The 16,627-nt window shown below is 39.3% G+C and overlaps 1 long non-coding RNA gene across 1 annotated transcript in view; it reads right to left on the bottom strand.

Annotated features, from left to right (window-relative positions):
- Window positions 1–8,130: 8,130 nt before the first annotated feature.
- The window catches only part of LOC306799834, a 44,136-nt gene continuing 35,639 nt past the window's right edge, over window positions 8,131–16,627 (bottom strand). Inside the window, exons 3-4 of the long non-coding RNA XR_013773696.1 lie at window positions 10,099–10,170; window positions 8,131–8,377 (exon numbers count right to left, since the gene is read on the bottom strand). This is a non-coding gene — a long non-coding RNA (uncharacterized lncRNA). The remainder of the gene's footprint in view (window positions 8,378–10,098; window positions 10,171–16,627) is intronic.

Raw genomic sequence — 16,627 nt, 5'->3', positions numbered from 1 at the left:
CAAAACCAAACAACCAAACACAAAACACAGCTTTTGAGTTCAAGGGAGAAATTCTTCTCAATGGATTAGATACAGAATTATTGGCATAAGGGATATTAATATTGTCTTGATGGGGGTGAGATGGAAGGACAAGCAAAGGTGGGAGAAGAAATAATATAGAACTAATAAACAGTTGTAGCTATTTGAAGTGTAGAAATGTCACCCCAACATGCTGAAGGATGTGAAACTGCAGGTCTGAGAAGCAGCATGAACAATAACACCAGGGCTACTAAAAGAACAAAAGATTTCAAAAACTTTATTTTTAGAAAGGAAGAAGCCACTAAGGAAGCCACTAAAATATTTACTTCTGTCTTCTATTTTTTTTATTAGTTTCATCCACCAGAAAGCATGGCATGAGAAACACAACTTTCACATTGGAAGGTACTCAACTACCCCATGAAAACAGGATTGACCAAAGCACATAGGAAAGATTGTTTCACAGTGATCATGTGAAAGACACTGGCTGTTTGGTGGAGGGAAGAGCTTCCAGTAGGAGGCATAAAACAGAAGGATCATGAAAATACATGAAAGGTGAAGTCTCTGCTTCCTTGTAGATGGGAAGGAAATATGAGAAGGGTTCTATGCAGATGTGAAATTAAAGAGTGAATTTCAACGTATATGACAAGTCAGATGTGAACCTGATGTTGAATGAGAAGACTTTAGCAGAGATATCTCAGAAGGAAAATAATTTAGTCTGAATGGATACAAGGTGGTGTTTGGAAGGAAGCTGTGCTCAGCTGCCTGCTAGAAAAAAGTGTTCATGATGATGCACACATTTTGGCACTGGGCAAATTTTGGGCAATTTTGGGCAGTGGCTGCGACCATGGGTATGGGCATACTGAAGAAGGAGGAGAAAAAGAAGCACCTGTGTTTTCTGATGGAATACAGCCAAGAAAGGAAGAAGCTTACATCCTGATGAGTGGAGGTCAGAAGTCAGCCAAGGGAAATACAAAGGTAATGCATTGGTTTATCCTGTAAAGGATGCAAAACCTAAAAAACAGCCCAAAACTGCACCTGCAATGGATGCTATTATTTACGAGATATATAAATCTCTGTTACGTATCTCACAAAAGAAGACAAGGTATTTTTTTCCTCATTGGTAATTATATTCCAACCTGTCTTTTTTGGTTCTACATAGTACTATTTCGGTGAATATTGTATATGTAGCAAAAACCTAAAAATATGCAGTGTCTTCTTGCACATTACCAACACACTACTTTTGAGTGTATAAAACAAAGGTATTGCTTGGAAGTGTCTTAAGTAATGCATGATAATTTTTAGGTATATATTTATCTGAAGAAAAGTTAGTTTTCAAGGCAGGAAATGATTGTTTTTTAAACATCTGCTTAAAAATGCCAACATTTTCTAAATGTTGTTTCTAAAGGGTTTATAAAGATGATGAGACCTATAGGTCTAACACAGATATGCTTTCTAATATGCCTAAATTGTTGATTTTCTACAGATTTTATCCCAGAATTTAAGTAGTTTTAAGATCACAACATTCACTGGAGGGTACTGACCACTCCAGAATCCCACCACTATGACAGGATGTATCTTCCAGGAGAATCTGTGTGCCAATGTACAAAAGGGGGACTGATCCTGACAGAAAGGAACAAATGAAGGAAGGGCATTGCATCTAGACAAAGCAAGACCAGAAAAGCAAAACCCCAAACAACAGCAACCAAGAACATTAACAAATCCACTGAAAATCGATGACTAGCTGCTGCATTATGAAAGCTGAAGTTAGAGAAGCAATTGACTTGTCTCATATTCCAGCAAAAAGATTATCTGACCTATCAGCACTGAGAAAAGAAAACACAATAAAAACCCTCTCATCTTACTCATTTCCACTGGGAGCCATCTAGTTAGGGGTGACAAATAGCTAGTAGAGTTTGTGTAACATCATTGTTAGGAATTAGAAGTAGGAAAGTGCCTGCTAATGCCATAATTTTATTTTATGATATAAAGATGGAGGCTGGAAGGAAGAATGTTCTTGTCAAAAAACCCCAGCTCATATAATGCTTGCCATGGAGTCGTTGTCTGCTCTTAAGGCAGAGGGAGCCTGATACATTCCTCTACACAATTCCTGCTGCCATGCAACCATTTTCAGAAGAAGAGCTGATATTGTAAGATTTTAGCTAGCAAAGGCAGTAAAGTTTGATATAATAAAAGTCTAGTTGTAATTTTCCACTGTACTCATACCTAGTACTCACTGAATTTGAGTGTGCGTGTTCTCTTTCACCAAATAGTTTCAGTTTCTCCAGTCTGAAATCTATGTAAGGGAAAGATTTATTTCTGGATCACTATTTTGTTTGGTCTTTTTTTTACAAGCACATAATGTATGCAAATAAGAATAGAAAAACTTTGAATGTTACATCAAATAGTCTGGATATAATAAGTAAATATCACCAACATTCTGTTTTGACTTTAGAATTCAGAATGAATTATTATTTTATTAAAAAAGTACTTCTGTCTGCAAACCAGGCTCATGTGAGGTATGTCCTTAGTGAACCATGGTGGCATACATCATCAATGACAGCAGAGGAGATATGTAAGGGAAAGTTAAGTCCAGCAAGCACAATATAAAATCTTTTCCAGTGAAGGACATAATCACTGTTAGGTGAGGAGAAGAGCCATAACCTCCCTGTGAGCAAGGACTGCAGGGAAGTCTCTGGGAAGTGGGATCAGTGCCTTCCTCTACTGCAGCTACTGAAGGGTACCCTTTGACAAGTTACTTACCTTCTCTTATCTCTGCCTTCCACCACTAAAAAATAAAGATAGCAATATTTCCATACTTCAGAGAAATGTTTTCAAGTTTAGAACAGTAAAAAGCTCAGATATCCTGGTCCCTTTACAACAGGCATAAGATAGATGCTACAGCAAACAATATTTCCAATCCCGTGAGTTACGATCATTATGCCAACAATAAAACACTGACCTCTTCAACAGCAGGAGAGGCAGCACTATCGGGAAATCTCTCATTTTCCTGCTGTAACAACAACATAAATCTCTCAGATCCGAGTATGTTCAGGCTGGGTTGGAAATTGAAACGTTTCATAGCAGCTTGTAAGGTGAAACACAGGAGGTTCTCTTCAGGCATCAAGAAGCATTTGTTTGCAGTCAGGGTAACTGAGCATTGGCACAGCTGTTCAGAGAGCCTGTGGAGTCTCCATCCTCAGAGTTATTTAAAAAAAAACTTTGATGGCCCTGCTTGAGCAGGAGTGTTGGGCCAGATGACTCCTGATGCCCCTGCCAATCTCATCCACTTTGGAATTCTGTGAGATTCTGTAGCAGATGCCAGATTCAGCAAAGATAGCAGCAGATTTCCAGCACTCTTCAGTTAATGCACTTAACTAATGGAAAACTGCATGTAGTTTTCCTTCAGGCAAAAACAATTTCGGGAGATACGGTGTGGTATTGGCAGGAGAATCCTAGGAGCTCTGATAGCAGAAGTGGGATTTTAAAAGGTTGTTCTACATTTACTAAGAGGCATGTTAACTTAACTGGGATATACAGATTTAGGAGATTTTATGACTCTTCTGCAATCACTGTACTCTAAAAGCAGGTGAACATTTCATACCCTTAGGAACTGTACTACTGGTCTCATTATCATTGCAAAGCTAATCACCTTTCCCATCTATCTGAGAGAAATCTTTTCTAGGAAAATATATAATATTTTCTGTAATCTAAATTATTTAGAATACTGAGAAAAGGCTCAGATTTATTTCTCTTGAAAACTTTCTGTTATCACTGAAAGTTTCAGAATGCGTTGCCTTTTAAATGTAAATAATTGAAGAGTTATATGCCCATATGAAAAGAAATAGAGAGCTCTTTCTGCTCCTACATGTTACACTTCAATATAAATGTGGCCTCTTTGAAAGTATAGAATAAAATTATGCAAAGTCTAAATTTAATCTTTGCTTAGGGATTGTCAATAATATGATATTGACACTTAACAGTAAGCTAGGCATTAGTATAGGAAAATTAAAATCTTGCTACTCTTGAGCAAATCCCAAAGGAAAAAAAATGAAAAATGCTGACAATAAAACATCCACCTGACTAATGATTCTAAATAGAGATTAATTAAAAAAAAAAATAGAGGAACAAAAAAGAAGTCCATGATTTACCAGCAGAAGGACTATTCCTTCCTTGTGTGAGAAGTCAAAAAAGGATACAGTCCTTTCTGGGAAGGCACTCATCAGCTTGTACTAGAATTTGGGGTAACTTTACAATATTTGTTTGAGGAAATATAATGCCCATGTGGGGAGGGGATTTTTACTTATATTTTTAGTACTTTCCATTGTATGATATGCTCATGAGGACACATTACTTTTTTTTTTTTTTTTATTTTAATTTTTTGCAAAAGCCTATTGGTGGTGCAGCATGTGTATTATGCCACAACAGTGTGTCAATCCAGAGCTGAGGCTGCCAGATTGTTCATACTCTATTGCTCATACATTAGTATTTGTTCTCTCCCTGGCTTTCTTTTGGAGAGAGTTAAGTATGGGGGCAGCTCAGGCAAGTCCATCTCACTCCAGAGCACACGGGATATATAATGGGAGCCATAGCAAGGTGCAAATCCCAGCTACTTATTTTAAAGACCTATGAAATGTCTGCATTGAACAGGCTGTTTGGAACCCTTATGTTGTGAAACAATGCACAGATGACCCTGGAGAATTTGGGAAGCAATGGCAGGACACACAGTGCACCATGACTCTGCCACATCTGCTAGTGCATGATGAGCAAATGTGTCCTGTGCACTACATCCCAGGAGAGAGGAATGGGGGCCCACATGCAGGAAATGTTTCCAAATATACCTCATGAAGATGTGCTGAGCAGCTTAAAAGAGATGATTTTTTTTAATTTTCAGGTGTGTAGTAATGGATTTCTTCAGGTTGTGTGGAAGGTGTTTTGTGTCCTGCAATATAAGAAAAACTGTGGCACTGCGTCTTGGCATGGATAACCTCATCAAAAGAACTCTCTGAGGACGGGTCTGATATGAGAGATCAGGTTCACCAAAATTGTCTCTTGGCTTAGGATACTGAATCCTATTGAAAGTCAATGCACTTGAGCTCTTAAATTGATTATGTACTACTGCCCTGCTCTGCAGAGAACAGATTGCTCAATACAATCTTCTGATGCTAGTTCTGCTTACTAACATGCATTGCAACCTCACATCAAAATTAAAGAATCTATTTTTATTGTTAAAAGACATTTGAAAATAATCAGTGCCAGATAAGATGCAAGGACTACCTGGACTGTAAATGGACAGCAATATCCTAGTTTGACTTTGTGTTATTTTCATCTTAACATTTGTAGAGAACAGGTTGCTCTTACATTTGGTGACTGTCCAGGGGCAAGGCTTTCTATAAATATAACACACCTAATTCATAACCATGCAGCTAATATGTACTTGTTATCTAGGGGATTGAATTTATGCACCTAACTCTTTGTAACACTAATTGCTCTGTTGTAGGTTGCAAGGTAAATCTTCTGTGCATAGGGGAGAAAAAAGCTTTCTCACTATCTGCAAATCAGTGGAACACAAGACTAAATTCATGCAGAGATAAACTCTTTCTTGATCATATAGGGCTAAAATATAACTTCAAGGCTCAGTTTGAAGAGAGGGTAATGCAGTACAATATGCCCCAGAGGAAGCATTGTCAGACATTCTGCTTCTTGAAAATGCTTGGAAACATTTCAATGCCTGAGAGTTTCACTATACAAGAGTATACCTGCATATCAAGGGTAGACAGCCCATGTTTTAGTACCTAGCATCTTTGTTTGGTGACCTGGAAAACATGATTGAAGAGAGCCTATCTCCCCTCAGGCAGTATCTTGGAGACTATCACCCATGGGATGATAGAGACACAACATGAGACACAACAGGAGTGGTGAGTATCTTAATTTAACTTAAATTTCTTTGGTCAAAGGTTGACTTTTGCAAGACCCCTCAGAAACAGACAGAAAGCAGCCTCTCCCATTGTATCCTTCCCATGTTCTCTTGTCCCCCTCTGCATCCCCCTGCAAGGATCAGGAAGATTTCAGCTTACAGGGATTCTTATGTGTTCATTGACTTCTTAAAGAGCAGTGAAAAAACAAGTGGTCCATCACACAGCAAAATCAGAATAATGGAGGTGACAGAAATTAGAACATAACCCACATTTTACTTGGACCCTTTTGGGACCCTTAGTCACCTTTGTTTCTTTCTCATCATATCCACACACAGAGTTTTCCAGAGAGAGCAAAATGAAAATTAAATAAGAAAAGGCAAATTCTTTCTTCCTCCCTTTCTTTTTAATTCCATACTATTCTACAGTGACTCAGAACTAAAGCCAAAATCCAAATTTTTGGTTTTGATTTTAGCATACAAAGATTATAGATATTCTTGACCAATACAGTTTTTTTGCAGGAAGTTAGAGAAGATTTTGAGATGTTTCAACATCCACTGCTCCGTGTAAGGAGTTACTGCAAGTCAATTAAAAGAATCAATTAAAAATAGCTTTCCCTTGATAAAGGAGATATTTCTCTCATTAGGACACATTGCTACGTTCTATAACCTTATAGGGAAACAGCATTATCAGCTAAACTGCCCCGGTTTACTTTCTTTTGTCTAATTCTGTAACACCCACGTGCCTTACAGGGGAACCAGTTATGGTGGATGTAGTGGAGTGCTTTACCAGTATTTGCCCTGGGACCTGATGTAGATGAAAAATACAAAAAATGTATCCAAATTCAAGGGAAATGAGAAAATTATCTTTTTAGGAAAAAAAAAAAAGAAAAGGCATCTGCAGTTTTATGACAAAAATTAAAACAGTTTAATTGTGCAGAAGGAGGAAGAGAGACCTTGCAAAGCAGCAGATATGGGGAGCTACTTGTATAAAACAATATAATTACATGGGAACTTGGACAGCTACAGCTCTTGAGAGTGCTCCTTGAGCTGTATCCCTAGAGAGGTGACCTGAAGGCTTCTCAGAACAGGAGCCCTGCATTGAGAACATCTCCAAGATGCACAGATGAAATGGGGATATAGGCACACAGGCCCACAAGAACTCTTGCACTATCAGATCCACTTATCTGCTCCTGCAGGACTACCAGGTGGTACCACTCTGTCCATCAGTTTATAAAATCCATCTTATAGCTAGACCAGCTGCTGGATCCTGCTACTGGGTGTGGGATTTCTGTCCAGGAGTGCTGCACAGAGCTATGGCCAGGTGTGGTACCTGCTGCTCTGCAGAGGTTTTCCCCTGTGCCCTTGTACAACTGCTGAGGACTCTCTCCCATTGGGCTGTGGACAGAGAAGATGCCCCTGAGCACAGAGTTATAGTTTGGGCTCAGTTATCAGGTTACCTGAAGCTATAATGTATTTTTGTAACAGTAAAATCTGCTAGTGAACTGCTTTAATTTCCAGTAAAAATGCAGGTAGTTAGGAGTGGGAGGTTCAGATATTTCCTTCTAAAACTAAAATCAAATATTTATTTCATATCATTTTAGTTTAGCAGGTAATGTAGAAGCTCTCTTCACAGTAGCTTTGCTGCTGCTTCTGCAGCAGAGAAAGAATTTTGAAAGCTGCAAATTGCAGGAAGACATGCAACACTCGTAGGCTTTCTGATAGAGCTTTGACTGCTGTGGGGGCTTTATGTCTTTTTCTTACAATCTCAGAGCAAGCAATGACATTGAAATGATCCCACATGAGAAGCCCAGAGCTCAGGGAAACTGCTTTTGATGCCATGCTGCAATCACCTGTACCTGCTCCATCTGCAGTGCCTCAGTGGGCAATACTTTTCATTTCAGTGGTTTCTCAGCCAAACCCATCCTCCCTCTTAACTGCTGCATGGCACACAGAGTGATCACTGCTCATGGCAGATTGTAGGAAATGCAGAACTGAGATTTAAGTTTGCTCTGCATAGAGCATCTCAACCCTGTGCCAAAAAAAACCCCAAGACCATTCTGGTAACACTTAACACCGAGTTTATTATTGCTCAGCCTACCCAGGCAGAGCCTGCATGTGGACAGATTCTCCAAGATGGGAATGCAGAAGGAGCACTGACATTCTCTGCTGCAGCTCCTCCCAAGGTGTCCCCGTGCACTACACACACTGGGGTTACCTCTGGGAAAGGCTGTGGGGAAATATGATCATTAACCAATGAAGGGCCTGGACTAGGAGCAGACCATGGAATCCTAAATTCTGTTAGAACATTGCCATAGTCCCAGGAATTCCTGACAAAGTATCTGCACACATTCATGCCCATGGTTGGCAGAGATTTTAGATGTGTAATATAAACAAGATGCCTATTTGACCCACACGATTTTCTGTCTTGGTCTGCATGCGTGGAGACTTTGGTACAGGGCACAAGAAAAAGCAGTTATATTTCTGCCCATCAAATGACCAAGAGCAAGCAATTTCCTTTCCTCTTGTTACAGAATATTGCCATGGTTTCATGGAAGAAAATAAATATATATTTCATCTTCTGAAAAATATAATGATTTTACATTTCCCCAGTTCCTCCTTACACAGTTCTTGTCAGACAGAGGAGTACACTTATTTATTTCTCGTCTGTGTTTACAAAGTCTTGCAAATAGTCATATAAGATTTTTGACACCTAGAATTATGATTCCAGGGCCAGGATGTTCTTTGCTGCTCCAGCAGCACACAGCACCTGTAAAATCACCTTCATTACCCTGCTCTTGGGGATTTCTCTTATGTGAATCCACAGCTTGTAAATTGTTCTGGACTGTAAAGCATACAGATCCCCAAAGACCCAGTTCTAGCAGTCTCACTCAGAAGGTGTGCCATATCACTTAATTATGCTTCTCATCTATTCCAGTGCTGAATATTGGAGCAGCTTTGTATCAGAATTTAGGATTTGGAGAATATCTGCAACTAACTGAATTCTCCTTCCAGCAGCAGCAACAGATGTCTGTGTGTCAGTTCATACAGTAGTTCACCAAGAAGCTTGTAACAAATTATTTCCAGGGCAATTATTTCTGGTCAGCAGTTTGCAAACAAATTTTCAGACACAATTAAAATGTTTTATTTCCCCACAGGCATGGGGATAATAAACAAAGGGATTCCTGTACTCAATATGTCTCTCCTTTGGAAATTCTTCATCTGGTCTGAGATACCTTCTTTCAATTTTAGTATAGGCTTTTGTTTTTTGAATGTTTTAAAGAACCATTTAGTTCATGCATTCTTTAAGTTAGATGAAATTTACTATCTGAAAGGTAGGGATTATGCCAGATAGAAAATCCTTGAGTAAATAAATTCTTGCAAAGAATGGAAGTTCAGATGCTGTTTTTGTAAATAATGGAGCAAGATCCAATTTTTTGAGGTTATTTGAACTGTGAGTGAGTTCAAGGAAATTAAGACCCCTGATGCTAAGAGCCATTTAAATAGAGGCCTTTTGAAGAAATAGCTACAGTGTCTGTTGCTTGTTTCCCACAATGTTCTGGTAACAGCATATTCACTAAATGTCTTTAAATTTTAAAGACTAAGTTATTAAAATGAATAAAAACTCTACAGAATCCCAGGTGTCCACCTAAGATTCCCTGCAGCAGAAAAACACCCAAACAGAGCTGATTTTTTCATATCTTTGATGTGAGAGAAGTCATAATGAGCTCAACAGTATTAGTTTCTAAGGAGACACATGCAGAAATTAGCTCCATTTTGCTTAATAAACTGTTAAAAAAACCCTGGTTTTGATGTTAGACTTAGTCAGACAAGATTTTAAATCTTTTCTTTCATCTGCTCTCTGGGATATTCTTATTTGAACAAAATAAAACCCATCTCTCTAAATTAATGAAACTTTTCATTTTAGGATCTTAGTTTGTAAAGTGTCTATTAGATCCAGTCAACATCTGTTGAATTAAAACAGCTATTCAATTGCAATTAAAATTTTTCTAGCAGTTTTTCATTTTGGTCTATGTTATAGTCTGGTGCTGACAAGTAGATAAAGTGACTAAGATAAATTCATGCTCCTTTCATATAAAGTCTCATTTTCTGGAGCTTGTTAAAATTTTGGGTTTGAGGAGTTAATTAACAACATTTTCACAGTGAACCTTACCTTTTTAAAACAAATCTTTGTGGGTTTTGGAGTAAGTTTACCATGTAGAATCAAAATCTTTGGAAATCTAAAGAAAGAAAGAAATCAAGTGGCATTTAAGCAGCTTAAATAGTTATTTCTCCAAACCTAACAAGTGAGGGAGATACTTCATCACTCAGACATGCTTTCAAATATGGAAAACATTTCCACAGTGAAGACAATTTCCTGCACAGCAGAATTCCACTGTCCTGCAGGACCTGCAGGGCTGCAAGGTCAGGGGGGTGGTGGATTTCCTGGTGGGGGACAGGGTTGCCCATTGTTCCCATTCCCAATGGCAAGGAATGGCACACTGTTAACAGATATACTTTTAGCCCAGTCCTTTAGCCACACTGAGGGAATTGAAGAAGAGCTGACAGTGAGATGACACTGTTGGCACACTCTGCATCCTTCCAGAAATTTCTGCAGCATTTTTAATTACCATGAGTTCAAGCAAATAAGGCAGCAATTGTAAGGGCTAGCTGTACCTTGGTTAGAGTGACTGGATATAGAGTTGAAAATGCTCATTTCCCTAGTCTGTTCCATTGTTAATGCCTGTTTAGTCATCAGGATATGTTGATTATTTGTTAAAATATTAAATATTCATTTCTGGGGGTTCATTTAGGACATATCCACACCTACATATCTTTCCATAGATGCATGCTAACTATGTGCTTACTACTGAGCTAAGCCTTGAGGAGCTGCAGAGGAACTTATGTTCTGGTTGCAGCAGTAACTTCTGCATGGAGCTGCCCAGAGAAGTTTGTCCTAAATCTCTGGGGATGTCAATCACACCAGACAGCCTATAGTAGAGCTGTGACACTGCAAAGTGACTTTACAGACACTAAACCACATCTGGCATCACAGCTGGTAACTTGCTGTTAGGGCCTGATGCTTTACTCAGCATTCACCCCTTTCTAAATCTGGAGGGCATATTAAAAGCAGATATCTTTAATGCATCAGCCAAAGTTTCAAAGAGCAGATATCACTAATGCTCATTCAATTCCTTCTGAAATTTGTCATTCCAAGTCTAATGCCACTGTCATTACTTTTATTTTTTTTCATAAATAAATAAATAAATAAACAACCTTTAGACCCATGGAATAACAAGTGATATCTTTTCTTTTAATGACTACATTTTTCCAAGTCAGTGGAAGAAAAATTTGCTGTGTTCTAGTCTCTCTGGCTCATTAATTCCAGAAATCTGATAATGGTTTTAATGTAAGAGAAAAATGTTAGGTTTTAAATGTGGACAAAATAAAACATGCACAGGAATAAATTAACCTGTTACATCCCCCAAATGATTACTTGAGCTGACCTGGAATTTGCATTGACAAGTGCCTTACAAACAAGTGAACAATCTCTTGGTTGAAAGGTGATACTCCTTAAGTGCAATGAAAGTTGAGACCCGCCAAACTTTTTATCTTCAGAATTTACTCTGAAGAAACTTCAATCCCAAGGAGAGGGGATTAAGGAGAGCCATGGAAGGTTACAGGAAGTTTCTCAGAAAAGAAGAACAAAACTACTCTGGCCATTATATACGGAGCTTGACAGTTTGAATTGCAGAAGTCAAGAGCCAATGAGCACAAACTGAAACACAAGAGGCTCCTTCTGAGCATCAGAAAACACTTTTTCACTGGAAAAGTGACTGAGCACTGGCACAGGTTTCCCAGAGAGACTGTTCAGACTTCACCCGGGAAAATATTCTGAGGTTGTATGTACATGGCTCAGGGCAAGTGGCTTTAGGTGGTCATTAGGGTTCTATGTGGTTTGAGCAGGGGTTTGAACCAGATGACCTCCACGGGTCCCTTCCAACCTCAACCATTCTGTGGTTCTGAGAGATCAGAACAACTAGAAATGAGCTAATGTAATGATTACTAGGTAACTCTACCTAACAGGTATGCATTTGCAATGCACATGAGGAGCTGGTCCTACTGACCTTCAAGTATAACCTCAGCCAGAAAATAATTATAGGTCAGCAGAAGAACCTCAAAATTGCAAAGTTACAAGTTCTGAAGAGAAAGGAGAATTTAAGATAAACTTAAACAACTGGAAACAGATTTGTTAAATCCTCAGGAAAAACCCTGGAAGGTCATTAGACAATTAAGGTTTTTATCCAAACACAGTTCTTACTAAGGACTTCAGAAGCAAATTTATTTCCACTGTTCAAACTTGGTAAAACCTTCAGCTCTGCATGGAGAGCACAGCTGTCCAAAACCAGTTCTGTTATAACCTGTCATAATGAGCAAGAAAAAGAAGCCATGAATGAAAATATGCATTTGAGAGAAGAGTAATTCTCTGAAAGTCTGAGCAAGGCTCAACCAAATCAGGCAATCTGTTAACCTACTCTTCATCCTTGGCAAGGTCTAAGCATACTTCACAGGGCAATGTGTTCCTGCAGGATATATGGGCAGCAGCAGAACATTTTCCACTCCTAGGGAAAGGAAAAAAGCTGCTGCATTTATGTGTTTTCTCCAGGATAGTGCTGAGAACTTCAGAAAACATTTTGCCATAAATATTCCAGAAGAAAAAAAGAAGGAAGTTGAAGGGGTGTTTTTTGTTGGCTTTTTTTTCCCAGGTGGAAGTATACTAAATACTTCATCAGACTGAAGGCACAGTTTGGCAGTGGGAGGAGGAAGTATTCTGCAAATCTAGTCTGAAAAAGAGTTCATGTTTGGAGAGGTCTGTGTAGTGGAGGCTAGCTGAGGAGCTGGACTTCCAGAGGCACCAGAGAACCAGCTGAAATCACATGCTGGGTTTGTAAGAGCCTAAGGAACAGGGAGGAAGACAGCAGCTTCTGAGCTTGCCAGCTGGAGTCTTAGGCAGATAGGTAGGGTACACATCTGTGTTTCTGAATGCTTATCTTCATCACATACTTTGTCCTGAAAGATTTCCAGTTGCTCCAAAATGTACCAGGGAATGAGCAATCTCTGAGACATCCTGGTCCACAGGATTGCAGTGAGCATCTCTGTGCCTCTCTTTCCTTAAAGGCAGCAAGCAGATCTAGCTTTAAAGACTGGATGCACCCCTTCCTCCTGTGCAATTGGATCCTTAGCCTATCTGAGGCACCCATCACTGCAATGTAATCCCTTGTGATATGTAAACCCTTACATGGTGAAACAGGACTCATTATTGGAGTATCCTAGTCCACCAGGCACATTCTCTGCATTCATAGGGGTGGGAATTCCAGGTTCACCCTCAGAAAAAACACCCTGCTCTGAAGCAGGACACTGATGTGATGACAAAGCACACGGTAACTGTGGAAAGGCAACATGATGCCATGACATGTGATGCCTCTATCCTCTATCTGCAAGAACAGGAATACCATCACTTGCAGACATATCAGATTTTTCATCAGTTAGAAGAGCAAGGTCTGAAACATACTGCTAGTTCTATGTCCATACAGACCAGCTTTTGGAACTGAGACGTGCACATCCTTGATATGGGCTAAATCAAGTTTGCTGCTGGTCTAGCAACCAGACAGTACCTCTCTCTGCTCCTTTCAGAAATGTATCACCCACTTTTGGGGAATCTGAATTTAAAAGAAACAAGCCTATGCTGCCCATCATGCAACTGCCCCACACAGGCTGGGTTTGAAGGAACAGCACTTCTGGAGATAACACCTGTCATGATTCAGAGGTCAGTGTGTGTGCTAGTGGATGATTCAGAGGTCAGTGTGTGCTAGTGACCATCCCCAATCATCAGTATACCCCTTTCATCTTGATTAGGTGTGCAGATGCTCCTTAATCCACAGACAATCAAATTCCTCTGACTCCCCATACAACAATGAATATTGCAGCACCTCAGGGAAACCCTGCTGGCTGCAGAAGTTACATAAAACTTGCTAAAACACTGACTAAGAAACCTGTCCTCCTTTCTCTTACCAATCAAGTGGTGATGTCTTCCACTCATTAAAAGTGATCCATGGGTAACTGCTTCCTCTACCTTTTCTGGATATTTGGCTTATAATCCTTGAACTTCTTAGTGTGGGCATGGGCAGAGAGAGCTACATGGACAGGAGATGGCAGTCTGTATCCTAAACAAAGATTCTGCCCTTTCTCTATCTTGGCATTGGTTCAGAAACCAATGCTTGGTTTGGACTTAGCATAGCAGGAAGCCACAAATAAAAAGGACGAGGCACAGTTTCTTTGGTATCCACTCAAACTTTGTAGAAGAGGAAAAGCTAGACCTCAAATCATGTCCAGGATGGTCTCCAAGAATCCCAGGAGTGTTGGAGGCTTCAGGGGATAGATAGAGCAGAGCTACCTTCAAATCTGACTCTTTCTAGTTACCTAAAATGGAAGGCTAAACCAACCTGCATCAGACACAACCTGTGCAGGGTCACATACCCATCCTAGCTGGGAAGTTTAACTGAGGCTCTGCCTGGAGTGCTTTCTGTCTTACTGTGACTCTGGTCAAGAATAGCAATGTATTGTAATAGTACTTTTCACCTGTCTTCAGAAATATTCAACATCCACTTATGGGATGTGCTGACCAAGATTACTAGAAGTGGTTACTGAAACTCTGCATGTGTTTTTGAGGAATTATTCTAGAGTGACTGAAGAAACTTTATTTCCTCAGAAAAAGAGGAACAACAAAAGTTTGAAGTTTTATTTTGTTTAGTACATGGAAACTATAATTACAAAACTAAACTTTAAAATTGTTGAAGACTCTCCATAAAGGCAAACAAAAGAACAAAGAACAAACAAATTTCTGTTTGACAATGTAAATTATCTTAAGCATTTCGGTCAATAGAAAAAGGGAAGAAGCCCTTTCATCCAGGTTGCTGAAAGAAGCTAACTCATAAAAACAGAGATTTCCTCCTACTACTGGATTATTTTCTGCTAAAAGAAGCATACAGGAAAGGATAGGATGACAAAAACCTGCTTTATCACTTTACAAAAAACAAAAACCAAGCAACAAACCATTTGCCATGCTTTGGAAAGTGGGATGGGTGAGCAGTTAGCAAAGGACAAAGGGAACTTCTGACTTACATCCCAGTCAGCATGTAGCAGACCTTCCTAGAGGCTTCTCTTCTCAGTTTACTATGGCAAAGGAATGAGTTGTTCAGCAGCTTCTAAATACCCTGGCAAAGCATGCAAGTGTAGTGACCAAAGGTGGAGAGAACTGTGAGATATTTATGAGACAGTTGTGTATGAATCTCTATTTTACTAGCACATGATATCCCAAATTAGATATCCTAGAGATAGCCAAGCACTAAATTAGAAAGGGGATCAATTTTGTACAATACACCTTGTCCGAGTTGTATGCCAGTAGGCAGTCTCTGGAAAGATGCCTTCTTTCTTACAGAGAATTGGTATGAGATATACTCTTTTAAAAATTGCTTCAGCTTTTCAGAAAATGGTGGTGTTATCAAGCAACATTCTGAAGAATCAAAAATGTTGTCTTTCACATGGGATATAGTCCAAAGGTGGAACTCTGACACAGGTTGTTGGGGAGAACAGAATAGCAGTGTATTTGGCAAGACAAGAGATTGCTGGATAATTTATATACTGTAATATAGGTGCAGCTTTCTATTCCAGAGATCTCTAAACAGCCTTTTTATTTCTTTTTCTTTTTTTATTTTTTCTTTTTTCAACACAATGAAGCAATTATGATACGGAAAGAGAGTAAATTAAGGAGCAGTATCCAGGAAGATATGCAAAGAGAAGCAACAGCCAATCATGTCTGGTTTCCACATACAGTCATACAAGATTTGTATTACTGGATGGTGCTGAAGACACAGCTGTCTGCACAGTCTTTTCATTCATTCTTCACTTTGTATATTTTTATTGTGACAAATATTATGATTATCTGGATACTTGTGTGAATATAATATACACTTATCTTGATTGTTTCATAAGTGTTCAGCCACCAATGGCTCAGCTCACTTCCAACCAGAGGTAAGAGCAAGGAGGAGCACATCAGAGACATCACTGCTTAGGCAATGTTGATAGCCAGATGTGAAGACCACATTTCCACTATTAAAGGCCTCTATCTACAAAGTAAGCAAGCTTGCCCTTCATTTGAATCTCTTGAGATTTACATGGCTGCATAAAGTTTAGAATAGGTGGGAGGGCATTTTAAGTACTTACTACCAGAGTCACGAGGTTTCCTAACAAAATTCCACGATTAAGCTTATCAAAGTTCCACAGCTACCTAGTTAGCCTTTGATACGACTTGACTCAAGAAATGAGAAGATTCTTCAAACCATTCAAGGCCTTCATTTACCCCCAGGAGGAAAAAAAAAAAGCCCCAAAGAAGGTGAAATTGCATACAGGCCAGTCAGCAGGTTTGGTATTTGTGTTTGTACTTTCTTAATTGAAGCTAACAGCTCTGCCTGCAAGAAGTCAGCTGACAGAGATCCAGTTCTGCACAATTTACAGTTTGTGGACGTACAGATTAGAGCTGACTGCAGAGTATGCACAAGCATTATTTCTGTGAAGCCATTTGCCTGACAGCTGCCTTCTCAAGAGGAACAAGATACAAGCTCGTTCCGGTTTACAATT

The sequence above is a fragment of the Erithacus rubecula genome (assembly GCF_903797595.1).
Source record: "Erithacus rubecula genome assembly, chromosome: 3".
Taxonomy (NCBI): Eukaryota; Metazoa; Chordata; class Aves; order Passeriformes; family Muscicapidae; genus Erithacus; species Erithacus rubecula.
Note: the sequence above shows the minus strand (reverse complement) of the source record. Positions and strands in the feature narration are given on the sequence as shown.